Genomic DNA, 14,055 nt, shown 5'->3' on the forward strand with positions numbered 1-14,055 from the left:
ACTGTACTTTGTTACCTTCATTTCCAGATTTGATAAGCACCTCAAACAAGGCTATGTAAAGCTGCAATAAGGTGTTCAGACAGAGTGCAGAATTTAACATAACTGGGTGCAATGTTACCCAGTCAGAAGTTTTGAAGGACTGCTTAGTATTAATTTTTTAGGATTTATACCACACAGTATCACAGTATCATCAGGGTTGGAAGAGACCTCACAGATCATCAAGTCCAACCCTTTACCACAGAGCTCAAGGCTAGACTATGGCACCAAGTGCCACGTCCAATCCTGCCTTGAACAGCTCCAGGGACGGCGACTCCACCACCTCCCCGGGCAGCCCATTCCAGTGTCCAATGACTCTCTCAGTGAAGAACTTTCTCTTCACCTTGAGCCTAAATTTCCCCTGGCATAGCTTGAGCAAAATACATAAACATTAATTGAGCTGGAAGAGACTGTTCCTGCAGTCAATGCTGCTTGTGGTCAAATACGCCGTTTGCCCAGTAGCTGGGCCCAAGCTCTTTCTGCTCTATGGCAGAAGGCAGTAGAGAATCACAGAGTCATTTAAGCATTTACTCACAGATTATTATTATTACCCTTGCAGGGGCTAGCCACAGTCCAGACAGTGCCCAAATGCAAATGCTGTCAGGGGATTCTGTCTTGTTGGATGTTGAGGCTTGAATCTTCCCAGCTTCTGGGGAAAGAACACAGACAATCTCTGGCCTTGTTCTCCTGTCTTCTTCTGGACCATCTGTATATATGTCCAGGAATTCTAAGCAAGACCTTCAGGTGCAGAAGAAGGCAGATGTTGTGCAATTTCAGCATGATGTCATGCTGGCCACAAAGGCCGATCTTGTGCAGACATCCAGGGTCTGCTCCTGGTAACTGGTGGCAGTGGAGTTTAGCAGGCAAGCAGTAAGGCAGTGTGCAGTAGCAGCAGGGCTGGGCACAGCAGAGAGAGCAGGCAAAGAGAAGGGAAGCAAAGCAAGGAAGCAAAAGCAGGTTGTTCACCTCCTATCTCCCTTTATCAATGTGGGCCGAGATTAACTGCCCTTCGGACACAGAGTAGCCAATCAGGATGGCAGGTAGCCAAACCTTACCCTATTAGGCAAAGCCACAGGCTCACTTTTCCCTAATTTGGGAAAAGCACAGGCTTTGGACTAGTGGACTAGGCAGGCACAAGCTAAGTGTGTGTACCTTACACCACAGGACCCTGGGCAGGCCAGACTCAGTGGCTCCAGGTACTTGGTGTCCATTTCCTGCGATTGCCTCTCTGGTGGAGCAGAAAAACATGGCTAGGCAAGGCAGGACATGTATGAGCCTATCTGGGGCCTATGAGGCCTACCACAACATCCTCTCAAAGGTTATATTTGCCGTGACCAGTTGAAAAACCAAAAAGCATGCAACAAAATAAACAGATGTGTCAACTTCTGTGTGGTGAGAGCAATCGATGCTAAAAGGCAGACTCAAACATGAGGAGAGGTAGCAGCTGGTGTACTATCGCACTTCTTTGCCCAGCGTAGCAATTGTGCTGTGTAACTTTCTTGTGGTTAATAGACTTTGTCTGTTGTAGACTGATATTGAGCCCCTTAGGTATCAGATTTTTATTGGCTGTGCTTCTGTGCTCCTGTTCATTTTCAAGTTAGTCCTTATCTCCAGTTCAGTGTTTTCAATAGTGCAGCCTAATATCTTTTTCTGATTTTCTATTGTCATGTCTTTCCTCCCTCATTCCTTATCTATGCTTATCTTTCACCAAGACAGACATAGAGCTATTTGGCTTTTTCCCAGTGGAGTATGATTAGCTGTTTTGTTTATATATTCTGACAATTATGTTTCTGAAGCTTAAGAGATAGGACAAGATAGGTTTTGCTGTAAACTTGCACAACAGTTTTGCAGACTATTTTTGATGTAGATGGCTGTAATGCATTTGCCTGCTGCATAATTCCTAACACCTTAAATGTGAAGAAAGTTCTTCACTGAGAGAGTCATTGGACACTGGAATGGGCTGCCTGGGGAGGTGGTGGAGTCGCCCTCCCTTGGGCTGTTCAAGGCAAGGTTGGACGTGGCACTTGGTGCCATGGTCTAGCCTTGAGCTCTGTGGTAAAGGGTTGGACTTGATGATCTGTGAGGTCTCTTCCAGCCCTGATAATACTGTGATACTGTGATAACTGGAAAAATCAGAGGTAAAAATAGAAATATTTCAATCTCCTAATTCAGTAACAGTATGTACATGTGTGTATGACACCTGTAAGCTGTGAGCTGCTAATCTACCCAAATATATCTGCCAGCAAAACCCAAACTGTCATATTTAACCATCTGTTCCTTTTCTATCTAAACAAATGTTGGCTGTCTGTACTGTGGGATTCCATTCCAAACATGCCAGCAGCTGACAGTATTTTGCAGCAAGGCTGAAGCAGATGGAGAAGTCAGGGTCTTGCACCAGTGGGTGGCTTTAGAGAGTGCTTGGAGAGAAGACTGTTGGTCAGTGTCTAAACTGAGCGTGTATGTGGGACTGAACTACAGCGGTTGCTCTATCACTCAGTGACCCCTCCCCAACTAAGAAGGGGGATTGGGAAAAGGACATTTATGGGTAAAAATGGAAACAGTTTTAATGAAACAGCCAAGCTAATACTGGTGCAAATATAAAGTACACAAAGCTATACACAGCCCAGAACATGTAGTGGTCACAATGAACTGGAAAGCAGGCCTCAGGAGCCCAAGCAGGAGGCAAACTTTTCTCTTCATAAGGAGTGTGATGTTTATGGTCTGAGAGGTACCCTTGAGCCACCTTGGGGCAGCTGCCCTGGATGACTTGAAATTGCTAACAGCCTGCAATCCATGGCTGGTCCCAGTGAAGAGGATTTTGTCCCAGTGAAACCAGGACACGGAAGAGTTGATGGAAGATAGGTCTTGTTTCTAATTCTGCTGCAATCAGTGGAACAGGAAGAGGGAGCATTGACATGGACTTATCATAACTTTTAAACTGTCCCTGTTTCCAGACATTGAACAATATTTTAGTATTGTTCAAAGTGAAAAGGCTGAAATCACGTTTCATAGAATCATAGAATCAACCAGGTTGGGAGAGACCTCCAAGATCAGCCAGTCCAACCTAGCACCCAGCCCTGTCCAATCAACTAGACCCTGGCACCAAGTGCCTCATCCAGGCTTTTCTTCAACATCTCCAGGGATAGTGACTCCACCATCTCCCTGGGCAGCCCATTCCAATGGCAAATCACTCTTTCTGTGAAGAACTTCCTCCTAACATCCAGCCTATACTTCTCCCAAAGGAGGAGAGCTCTTCTAAATCAAGTAGGCAGGAAAGGCTCTGGCCAAAGCAATATCTATTCTGACATTTTCTTTGTATGAAAATGGATGGATGGGAGCTTAAATTGAGTTACAGATGATGGGAGTTAATTCCCAAGGGGCCCTCAGCACAGAGCCCTTCCCAGCACTAGAGGCTAGTTAAGAGTTCCATCACTTGCCATAGCAATTCCAGAGGAGCAAATGCAGGATTAAACTTGATTTCTATTGTATATCTCCTCCTTCAGTGGTGTACAAAGAATTAAAATGACTTACAGGTACAGTAAGTGTGAAACTTTCTTCTTGCCAATGCCCTTTTATTCATTGTTACTGTTTTTTTTTCATTGATTGTTAGTATGATGGGACTCCTATCAGGCAGAACTGATGAGATTTTTTTAATTACTGAAAGGTAATTCACTGGAAGACTTTCAGACTATAACTTTTTGCCAGTTTTGATACTTCAGACAGAAAAAGATTGATGGCTTAATTAGTAATTTTATAATATTAGCTCTAAAACAACAGACAGAAGTTGATGGATTAAAAAGTTAAAAGACTTCAGAGCACAGAAAACAGAATCAAACTAAACTGATGTTATGTAGCCTGTTCTTTTTACATCAGATGATTTATGTATGGTACTGCAAAGTACCATTTGACTGCTGCAGACACTTCTGTGTTGTCTAAGTATTTCCAGCAATCTCAAATTCCAAACAGCATTACAACGATAGGACAGGTCAGTTCTTCTGAAAGGGAGAAGGTTAACAGCTTGGATTGGTGTACCAGATACAAGATATCTTAGAGATTTTCTGTATCTGAGCATAATTGAGATACTGGAACATGTCCAGAGAAGGGCAAGAAAGCTGGTGAAAAGCCTGGAACACACACCCTATGAGGAGAGGCTGAGGGAGCTGGGGTTGTTTAGCCTGGAGAAGAGGAGGCTCAGGGGGGACCTCATTGCTGTCTACAACTACCTGAAGGGAGACTGTAGGCAGGTGGGGGTTGGTCTTTTCTCCCAGATAACCAGCAATAGAACAAGGGGACACAGTCTCAAGTTGTGCTGGGGGGAAGTATAGGTTGGATGTTAGGAGGAAGTTGTTGCCAGAGTGATTGGCATTGGAATGGGCTGCCCAGGGAGGTGGTGGAGTCACCGTCCCTGGACATGTTGATGAAAAGCCTGGCTGAGGCACTTAGTGCCATGGTTTAGTTGACTGGCTAGGGCTGGGTGCTAGGTTGGACTGGATGATCTTGGAGGTTGATTCTATGATCCTTGTGGTCTCTTCCAACCCTGACTGATTCTATGATTCTTTTCAGTGAGGGTGACAGAGCGCTAGAACAGGCAGCTTAGAGAGGTTGCAGAGTCTCCTCTGGAGACTTTCAAAACCTGCCTGGATGCATTCCTGTGCAGACTACTCTAGGGGATCCTGCCTTGGCAGGGGAGTTGGACTCACTGATTTCTGGAGGTCTCTTCCAACCTCTAAAGTTTGTGATTCTTCATGGTTCAGTATTGTCCTTTCTAAGAACAGCAATAGGCTACTCTCCGAGATGGTCTTACCTTTGTATTGCTGTAATAGAATTAAACCTGAATGTGATAGTCACTGGAAAGGATGTTAGAGTTTGTTCTGATTATTTAAATTACTTTAAAGTCCTTATTGCAAAGGTTGTTTTCTCTCTGACATTTTGTCACACTTCCAACTCGGATGATGAGAGGCTGGAAAATATATTGATTGCCTATACAAGATTTGTTTTTCCTCTTAATGTCTTTAACCTTTCTTTGTTCTCCTGATGAAAAGAGGAGAAGCAAACAGTGTACTAAAAGCATCATTCACAGGAGGCATGTTAATTTTGCAGCATGCAGACAAGAACTAATTTGACTAATTGTATGCACAACTATGGGCATCTCACATTCAAGCTGAGTCTTTCTTTTCAGTGAATTATTTTGGATATATTCAATTATTCCATGTGAAATTTTGACAGACTGACTACAAGTGGCTTTTCTGTAGGCCAGAGGGAACATGTTTGTGTGGTTTTCCTTTTTGTGATTACCTTTGACTCTCTTGTTTGAAACACTTGATGTAGCAACTGGTAAAAACACAGGTTTGTTAGTGAAGCTCCTGTGTTTGAAGACTTCTGTGACAGTCCTCTGGCCCTGGTTTTGTGGCATGAGGCATCTAAATGCTGAATTTCTTACTTCATTTTTACTTAAATATTGTGTGATTTATCTCTTTAAAACCTAGTGGAGGCTCTGATTTCACCATTTAAATGGTAAAGCATTGCAACTAAATTCTACCTTTTTACTGCTGTGCTTGGAAGACAGCATACTCTGGAGAAACTTTTGTCAAGTTAATGTATCATATGGAAATTTATTTGCATTGTGATGCTTTGTAACATTTTCTCCTGTGCATTATGCAGGAGACATTTAAAGGAATTTCTTTGGTGTTTTTCTTGCTGAGAATCTTTTTTTCTAGACAAATTGCCTAGCAGCTATCTCTGCTACAGGTATCTGTATAAATTCAGAATAGTGATGTATGAAGCTGGCAAATGAAGTAAAAGAAGTAAAAGAGAACAAGAAGGGCTTCTTCTAATATGTCAGTAGAAAAAGGAAGAATAGGGGTGTGTGGGGCCACTGCTGAACAAGGAAACAGCCTTGATAACTGAGGATGTGGAGAAGGCAGAGGAGCTGAATGCCTTCTGTGCTTCAGTCTTTACACCTAAGGCTGAACTCTCCTATGTACTCCAGACCCTGGGTGAAGGCAAGGAAGCCTGGAGGAGGGAATGCTCCCCACTGGTCAGTACAGACTGGGTTAGGGGTCAATTATGCAAATTGAACATTCACAAGTCCGTGGGTCCTGATGGGATGCACTCAGGGGTGCTGAACTGGCTGATGTTATCGATCCACCACTCTCCATCACTTTTGCCAATTTGTGGTGGACAGGAGAGGTGCCTGAGGCCAATGTCTCTGCAGCCTTCAAAAAGGGCAAGAAAGAGGTTCCAGGAAACCATAGACCAGTCAGCCTCAGCTCCATCCCTGGAAAAATGATAGAGCGTCTCCTGTTGGAGGGCATCTCAAGGCACTTGGAAGAGAAGAAGGTTATCAGGAGTAGTCAGCATGGATTTACCATACAAGACAGAGTTCAAAGAGTGGTGATCAATGGTGCCAGGTCCAGCTGGAGACCTGTGACTAGTGGTGTCCCCCAGGGATCAGTGCTGGATCTGGTGCTGTTCAGCTTTTTCATCAGTGACGTTGACGAAGACACAGACAGAATCTGCTCAGCAAATTTGCTGATGACATCAAACTGGGAGGCTTGTCTGATACAGCTGGAGGCTGTGTGGCCATCCAGAGAGACCTGGACAGACTGGAGAGCTGGGCACAGAGGAACCAAGGACAATTAGAGTCCTGCACCTGGGAAGGAATAAGAAACTGCACCAGTACAGGCTGGGAGGTGATCTGCTGGAAAGCAGTCCTGTGGAGAGGGACCTGGGGGTCCTGGTGGATAAGAAGTTAACCATGGCACAGCAATGTGCCCTTCTGGACAAGAAGGCCAACGGCATCCTGGGGTGTATTAGGAGGAGTGTGTCCAGCAGATCAAGGGAGGTTCTCCTCCCACTCTACTCTGCCCTGGTGAGACCTCATCCTGAATACTGCATTCATTTTTGGGCTGCCCAGTTTAAGAGGAGCAGGGATCTGCTGGAGAGGGTCCAGCGGAGGGCTACGAGGATGATTAGGGGCCTGGAGGGCATGGCTGATGAGGAGAGGCTGAGGGACCTGGGGCTTTTTAGTCTGGAGAAGAGAAGACTGAGAGGGGATTTGATAAGTGTTTATAAATATCTGAGGACTTGTCAGGAGGGGGAGGACAGGCTCTGCTCACTTGCTCCCTGTGATAGGACAAGGAGCAATGGGTGTAAGCTGCAGCACAGAAGTTCCACTTCAACACAAGGAGAAACTTCTTTATTGTAAGGGTCCCAGAGTACTGAAACAGACTCCTTAGAGAGGTTGTGGAGTCTCCTTCTCTGGAGACTTTCAAGGTCTGTCTGGATGCACTCCTCTGTGATCTGTCCTAGATTGTGTGGACCTGCTCTGTCAGGAGAATTGGACTCAATGATCTCCTTGGGTCCCTTCCAACCCCTAGCATCCTGTGATCCTATATCAATATTGACTCCTCACGCATGCATTTGTCTACAGTGTAATTGCTTCTATCAAGTTACAGAAGGAAGGATAAGTTTGTGGTTCTGTGGAGAGTCTAATCTAGAAACTAAGGTGTGAAGCAGGGAATAAAAATATAGCTTGATGATGCCATGATAGGATCTTTAAGGTCCTTTCTAACTCAACACATTCTGTGAGTCTGTAAGTGTTACTGGAATTTTGTGAAGAAACAAAAGCCGAAGAAGATGGCACAGGCCCAATTCAGTACTTAAATGTATTAAATGTGTTTCTTCAAAGGAATTTGAGACTGTCACCAGTGTCCAAGCTGCTTTTGGAGGAAAAGTAAATAGGATAGAACTTGAGAAGCCCAATGGCATGTGGAGATTCCACGTATATCTTTTCTGAAGTGATGTTGTAGTGCAGTGCAGAGCAAAGGCTGGAGAATCAGGCTCGTTTGATGCCAGAAGGGAACAGCCACACATCTTTTCTATGTGATTCATCATGACAGGAGTGCATTATCACATTGATTGAAGATAGTAAGCATTGGGTTTTTGCCTGGCAGAGTCTGGGAAGTGAGGGAGGAGGCTACTTGTGTGGCTTCAGTAAGAAGCTTGAAGTTGAGCTTTAACAACTGTGCTGATTAAGCTGTCTTAACTTTGTGTTTGATGCTGTATGGCTTTTGTTCTTGCTTTGTTCCATGACTGTCTATGGAAAGAACTCCTGCTCAGGTGTGATTTTTTTCTTTTTTCCCCCTCAGTCCAATCAGTTCTGTAGTGCTGCTTATTTGGAAGATGCTTGCAGAAATAGCCCTGTTAGGGGAAAGGGTATCTAGATGTAGGAGCCACTTTATTTGGCAGTAGTGGTAGCTCAAATGGAAGGAAAGCATTTAGTGTGCATGACACAAGTTATTTCTTGGCTGGAAATTGACCTGTGACTCAGTGAAATGAAGGAATGATCATTTTTTGTGTGTTTGTGCTTAGACATTGGAATATAATAATTTTTCTTTTGCATTTTACTCTTGTGCTAGTTTGAAGCAGGGTAGAATGTTTTGGTGAGAACTAGATTACAAGCTGTGAAAGGGAAACAGTGGTGATGTCTACTTCACTCACCGTCTCGCTGAGAAGTATGGGAAGAAGAAATGAAAACATTAGGTAGCACTCTCGCCATTTTGCTCTCACTCTTGCTTGGGCTGCTGACTGAGCAACATCTTCCTTCTGTCCTTCCTTCTGTCCTTCCTTCTGTCCTTCCTTCTGTCCTTCCTTCTGTCCTTCCTTCTGTCCTTCCTTCTGTCCTTCCTTCTGTCCTTCCTTCTGTCCTTCCTTCTGTCCTTCCTTCTGTCCTTCCTTCTGTCCTTCCTTCTGTCCTTCCTTCTGTCCTTCCTTCTGTCCTTCCTTCTGTCCTTCCTTCTGTCCTTCCTTCTGTCCTTCCTTCTGTCCTTCCTTCTGTCCTTCCTTCTGTCCTTCCTTCTGTCCTTCCTTCTGTCCTTCCTTCTGTCCTTCCTTCTGTCCTTCCTTCTGTCCTTCCTTCTGTCCTTCCTTCTGTCCTTCCTTCTGTCCTTCCTTCTGTCCTTCCTTCTGTCCTTCCTTCTGTCCTTCCTTCTGTCCTTCCTTCTGTCCTTCCTTCTGTCCTTCCTTCTGTCCTTCCTTCTGTCCTTCCTTCTGTCCTTCCTCTTTTTTTTTTTTTTTCCATGAGGTTAAAAAGCAAAGTTTTAAGGTGAAAGAGGCTACACATCTACTGGCTGGTTGGACTCTGCAGTTCACTGTTAGAGGCAACATATTGAGGAAGATGGTGGTCATGCAGGTTCAAAGTAGAAAAAGATAGACCACACAGGAAAAGGCTCTTTGTAAGATTATTTATGTGTTAGCTGTAAAGATTGTTTGGGCCATGGGAGACAATACATTGTCACTGGTGATCTACTGAAGAATTAGAGTTTACAGTAACACAAGGGATAATTTTTAAGAGGCTTCTCTCTAACTTGACTTTTTCAAGTGAAGAGAACTCCTGTGCCCTGAATAAGTGTAGAGTGTCCTACCCATTTTTGTGTCAGGCTATTTGCTGCATTTTCAGACGTTTCAGTCTTTTCCTCAGCAAGCATATCCTGTATTCTGACTTGGTTTAATTGTTTTTGCTTCTTGCCTTGCAACTACTGTCGCTGTGTAAGTGAAAGGGCTTGTCCTATTAAAAGTAATTTCTACTTCAGCGGCATCTTTCTCCGCCCTTCTTGAATGCAAATTATCTGAGCTGTCAGATCTGGCACAGTTACTTGTTATGTAAATTTGTAAAGTAAGATGCATTTCTCCAGTGCTGAAGATGGTACAGTACTGAAAAGGTCTCTGAAACAGAAAACAGCAATTAAGCAGAGGTAGTAAGAGAAACTGCAGAGTGTGGGCTATGCTGTAGTCTCTGCTGGATTAAGGCAGTGAGGTGGAAAGGAGTTTGTTGGGTTTGTTTTGTTGTTTTTTTCTTCTTGTAACTCTTGTCCTGCTCAGTAGTGAAACTACGTTCTAGGGAAGCTTGTCAGGCACTCCTGTGGCAACACTGACCTGCTTTCATTTCCAGTTCTCTGGAAAGCATTACCTAAGTCTTCACATATAAGCGTAAATGATTCATAAACCCTCTCAAATGTAGGAGTCCCTCAAGAGAGGCACTCTGCAGACTAGGTGCAAAGCAAATACTGCTAGCAAACATCTGAATACAAACAGATGGTACAGCTCATTCACGGATTACACTGGGTTGGAAGGGACCCTCAAAGGTTACCTTGCCCAACCCCCCTGCAGTGAGCAGGAGCACATCCAGCTAGATCAGGTTGCTCAAGACCACATCAACTCTGATCTTGAATATCTCCAGGGATGGGGTCTCAACCACATCCATGGGAAGCCTGTTCCAGTACTTTACCAGTCTCCCTGTGAAGAACTTGCTCCTTGTGTCCAACCTAAATCTCCCCTGCTCCAGCTTCAAACCAATGCCCCTCATCCTAACACTACAAGACCTTCTGAACAGTCCTTCTTTCATCTAGAGTTCTTACTCCCTGCATCTCTAATAGACATTGAGAAAGCATAAACTTTTCTTGGAGGAAGCCAATGATCTTCCACTAATGAAAGCCACATTGACTCACCCAAAAGAAGTAAGGAAACAAGCAGTGACTCAAGTAGGGCCTTAACTAAGCCACTGAAACTGGAAGATGATTTTGGCTTGCTGTTTGCCAAAGCCAGATCATAAGGGAAACCCAAGACCAACCATTTCTTCCTGTGTATCCAGGCAAAATTATAGACCACTAGATGGTTTCCTCTGGGCAAAGACAGGTTTCTCTTCCAGAATACTGTCTACAACTACCTGAAGGGAGGTTGTAGCCAGGTGGGGGTTGGTCTCTTCTGCCAGGCAACCAGCACCAGAACAAGGGGACAGTCTGAAGTTGTGCCAGGGGAAGTATAGGCTGGATGTTAGGAGGAAGTTCTTGCCAGAGAGAGTGATTGGCACTGGAATGGGCTGCCCAGGGAAGTGGTGGAGTCACCGTCCCTGGAGGTGTTCAAGAGGAGACTGGCTGAGGCACTTAGTGCCATGGTCTAGTTGACTGGACAGGGCTGGTTGATAGGTTGGACTGGATGATCTTGGAGATCTCTTCCAACCTGGTTGATTCTATGATTCTATGAATTAAAATTATTTTGTCAGAGCCATATAACCTGCAAATCAAAATGTTTGTGACATGACTTCTTCCCCTGGGTACTACAGTACTGTGTTGCAGAAGCAGCCTTACTGTTACGTGTACTGGAAAGGTGACATTGGCATTGTTCCCATTTTCTTTTAGAATCTTCTTGGTATGTTGTTTACATCACACTCTGCCTGATACCTTGGTACCTCTGCACTGCTGTGTGTGATTTATTTTGAGTCTCTTTATCACAGAAGAATGACAGTTCTGGGCACTGCTGTTTAAGTTACTGCTTTTCTAAAATAGTGCATGTTTACTTCAGCCTCTGTCCATGAATTAATGAAACTAGGCACTCAGCAAAGGGGACACGGTCTCAAGTTGTGCCAGGGTAGGTATAGGCTGGATATTAGGAAGAAGTTCTTCACAGAGAGAGTGATTTCCCATTGGAATGGTGTCCCGGGTTGAGGGAGGTTCCCCCTGGGGAGAAGTCGACTCAGCACAACACAAACCCCTTCTTTTTTGAAAGTCAGAGAAAGATGAAATTGTATTTTCTTATAGTATAACAGTGTAAAGAGAGATAATAACTAGAGAAGGAAGGAAGGGAAAAAAAAAACCCAATACAATAACCTTAAGGGAGATGGGGGAGGGGTCAAGCGGCGGCGAAGCAGCAGAAGCAGCAGTAGCCAAAACAGCAGCCGGGGAAGATAGGCGAAGCTGCAGCAGCAGAAGCCAGCGGGAGAAGGGGCAGAACAAACTGTGCTTCTAGACATTAAGTTCTTGATGCTCCAATGAAATTATATTAATTTATCTATTGTTGCCATTTATGTGGCCTATCCCTGGAATGTTCATCTCTCCCCTATGTCTGAGCTAGAGGATCAGCTCAAACGGCCACAAATGGGCTGCCCAGGGAGGTGGTGGAGGCACCATCCCTGGGGGTCTTCAAGAAAAGACTGGATGAGGCACTTAGTGCCATGATCTGGTTGATTGGATAGGGCAGGGTGATAGGTTGGACTGGATGATCTTGGAGGTCTCTTCCAACCTGGTTGATTCTGTGATTCTATGATTCTATGCTGCGAGTTACACTGAACTGATGCTAAGTTAAATATCTAAAAAGATAAGTTTAGAACAGCAGGACTCACTTTGCAGTACAGTTCCCAGTGCTGATTTCTGAATAGGATTTCAGTAACCTTCAATGACAACTGGCAATTAAAGACATCTCACTGAGTAAATCACTATCAATTCTACTACTGTTTGGTTCATGCATTTCATGATAATGAATAACAGCTTTATTATATGATAACATATAATATAATAATATATTATTATATGATAATAATGATAACAGCTTTATGACATAATTAATAATCTGTAACATGTTTGGTTACAAAAAATCCTCCTCAGTGTGAAGAGTTTAGTTCTCTTTGCAGTGGCATCATTCTTGACTTTTTAGAATATAGAATTTCATAGAATCAACGAGATTGGAGGAGACCTCCAAGGTCATCCAGTCCAGCCTAGCATCCAGCCCTGTCCAATCAACTAGACCATGGCACCAAGTGCCTCAGCCAGGCTTTTCTTGAACACCTCCAGGGACAGCAACTCCACCACCTCCCTGGGCAGCCCATTCCAATGCCAATCACACTCTCTGCCAACAACTTCCTCCTAACATCCAGCCTAGACTTCCCCTGGCACAACTTGAGACTGTGTCCCCTTGTTCTGTTGCTGGTTGCCTGGCAGAAGAGATCAACCCCCACCTGGCTACGACCTCCCTTTGGGAAGTTGTAGACAGCAATAAGGTCCCCCCTGAGCCTCCTCTTCTCCAGGCTAAACATCCCCAGCTCCCTCAGCCTCTCCTCATAGGGTTTGTGTTCCAGGCTTTTCACCAGCCTTGTTGCCCTTCTCTGGACATGTTCCAGCCCCTCAACATATCTCTTGAATTGAGGAGCCCAGAACTGGACACAGGGCTCAAGGTGTGGCCTGACCAGTGCTGAGTACAGGGGCAGAATAACCTCCCTTGTCCTACTGGCCACACTGTTCCTGATGCAGGCCAGGATGCCATTGGCTCTCTTGGCCACCTGGGCACACTGCTGGCTCATGTTCAGCTACTCTCTACCAGTACCCCCAGGTCCCTTTCTTCCTGGCTGCTCTCCAGCCACTCTGTCCACAGCCTGTAGCACTGCTTTGTGTGGGTAATGCTTTTTTACTTTTGGTGGGAATTAAGATTCTTCATGGAATCATAGAATCAACCAGGTTGGAAGAGACCTCCAAGATCATCCAGTCCAACCTAGCACCCAGCCCTAGCTAGTCAACAAGACTTTCCTGTTTGAAATAAGTACTTGGTGTAATAAATTTACAAGACATCCTGATTTATGCTATATTCCACAAAAGTTCTTAAACAGTTAAGTACAACAGATTGCTTTACTTCCCTCGTAACAATCTGTAAAGCAACAGACTTTTCTATCATGAGAATGAATGCTGACAATGCACCACAAACTGGATGCTCGAGGATGGCAAGGAGGTGTGAGAGTTTGGCTTACTGTCTTGGGAACAAGAAGTTATTGCTGCCCATTCATGTCCTTTCAGTGGCTGTGCTATGAAGGCCATGCCCCAGGGAAACAGTGCAGAGAATTCTTCAAATTTTATTACTCTTTTCCTATCTTTAACTTGGTAGAGAAAAGCAAATTTAAATGCAGTAATTTATTGTTGAGCAAAGAAAGTGGAGCCAAGCAAGATCTGTTTCCTGCAAATTGTTATACGAGGGGAGAAGGCAACCACATTTTCTTCCCATGCAAACTTCACCTGGACCTCGAGTTTAGCAGGTGGTTGTCTCATAATTGGAGCTAGAAAGTGATGCTAGAAGTAAGCAGGAAAAAACCTCAACAGTACTACATTTAAAAAGCAATAAAATATAACAATCTGGTAGAAGTTATTTGAGGAGGAGATAAATACATACTGGAGTAGGATTAAGCACTGAAGGTCTTTT

At 44.3% G+C, this 14,055-nt stretch overlaps 1 long non-coding RNA gene across 1 annotated transcript in view; it reads left to right on the plus strand.

The window, feature by feature from the left end:
* The window catches only part of LOC135177997 (uncharacterized), a 70,785-nt gene that overhangs the window by 46,540 nt on the left and 10,190 nt on the right, over positions 1-14,055 (plus strand). The window lies entirely within an intron of this gene.

Source organism: Pogoniulus pusillus, chromosome 9 (genome assembly GCF_015220805.1).
Source record: "Pogoniulus pusillus isolate bPogPus1 chromosome 9, bPogPus1.pri, whole genome shotgun sequence".
NCBI lineage: Eukaryota > Metazoa > Chordata > Aves > Piciformes > Lybiidae > Pogoniulus > Pogoniulus pusillus.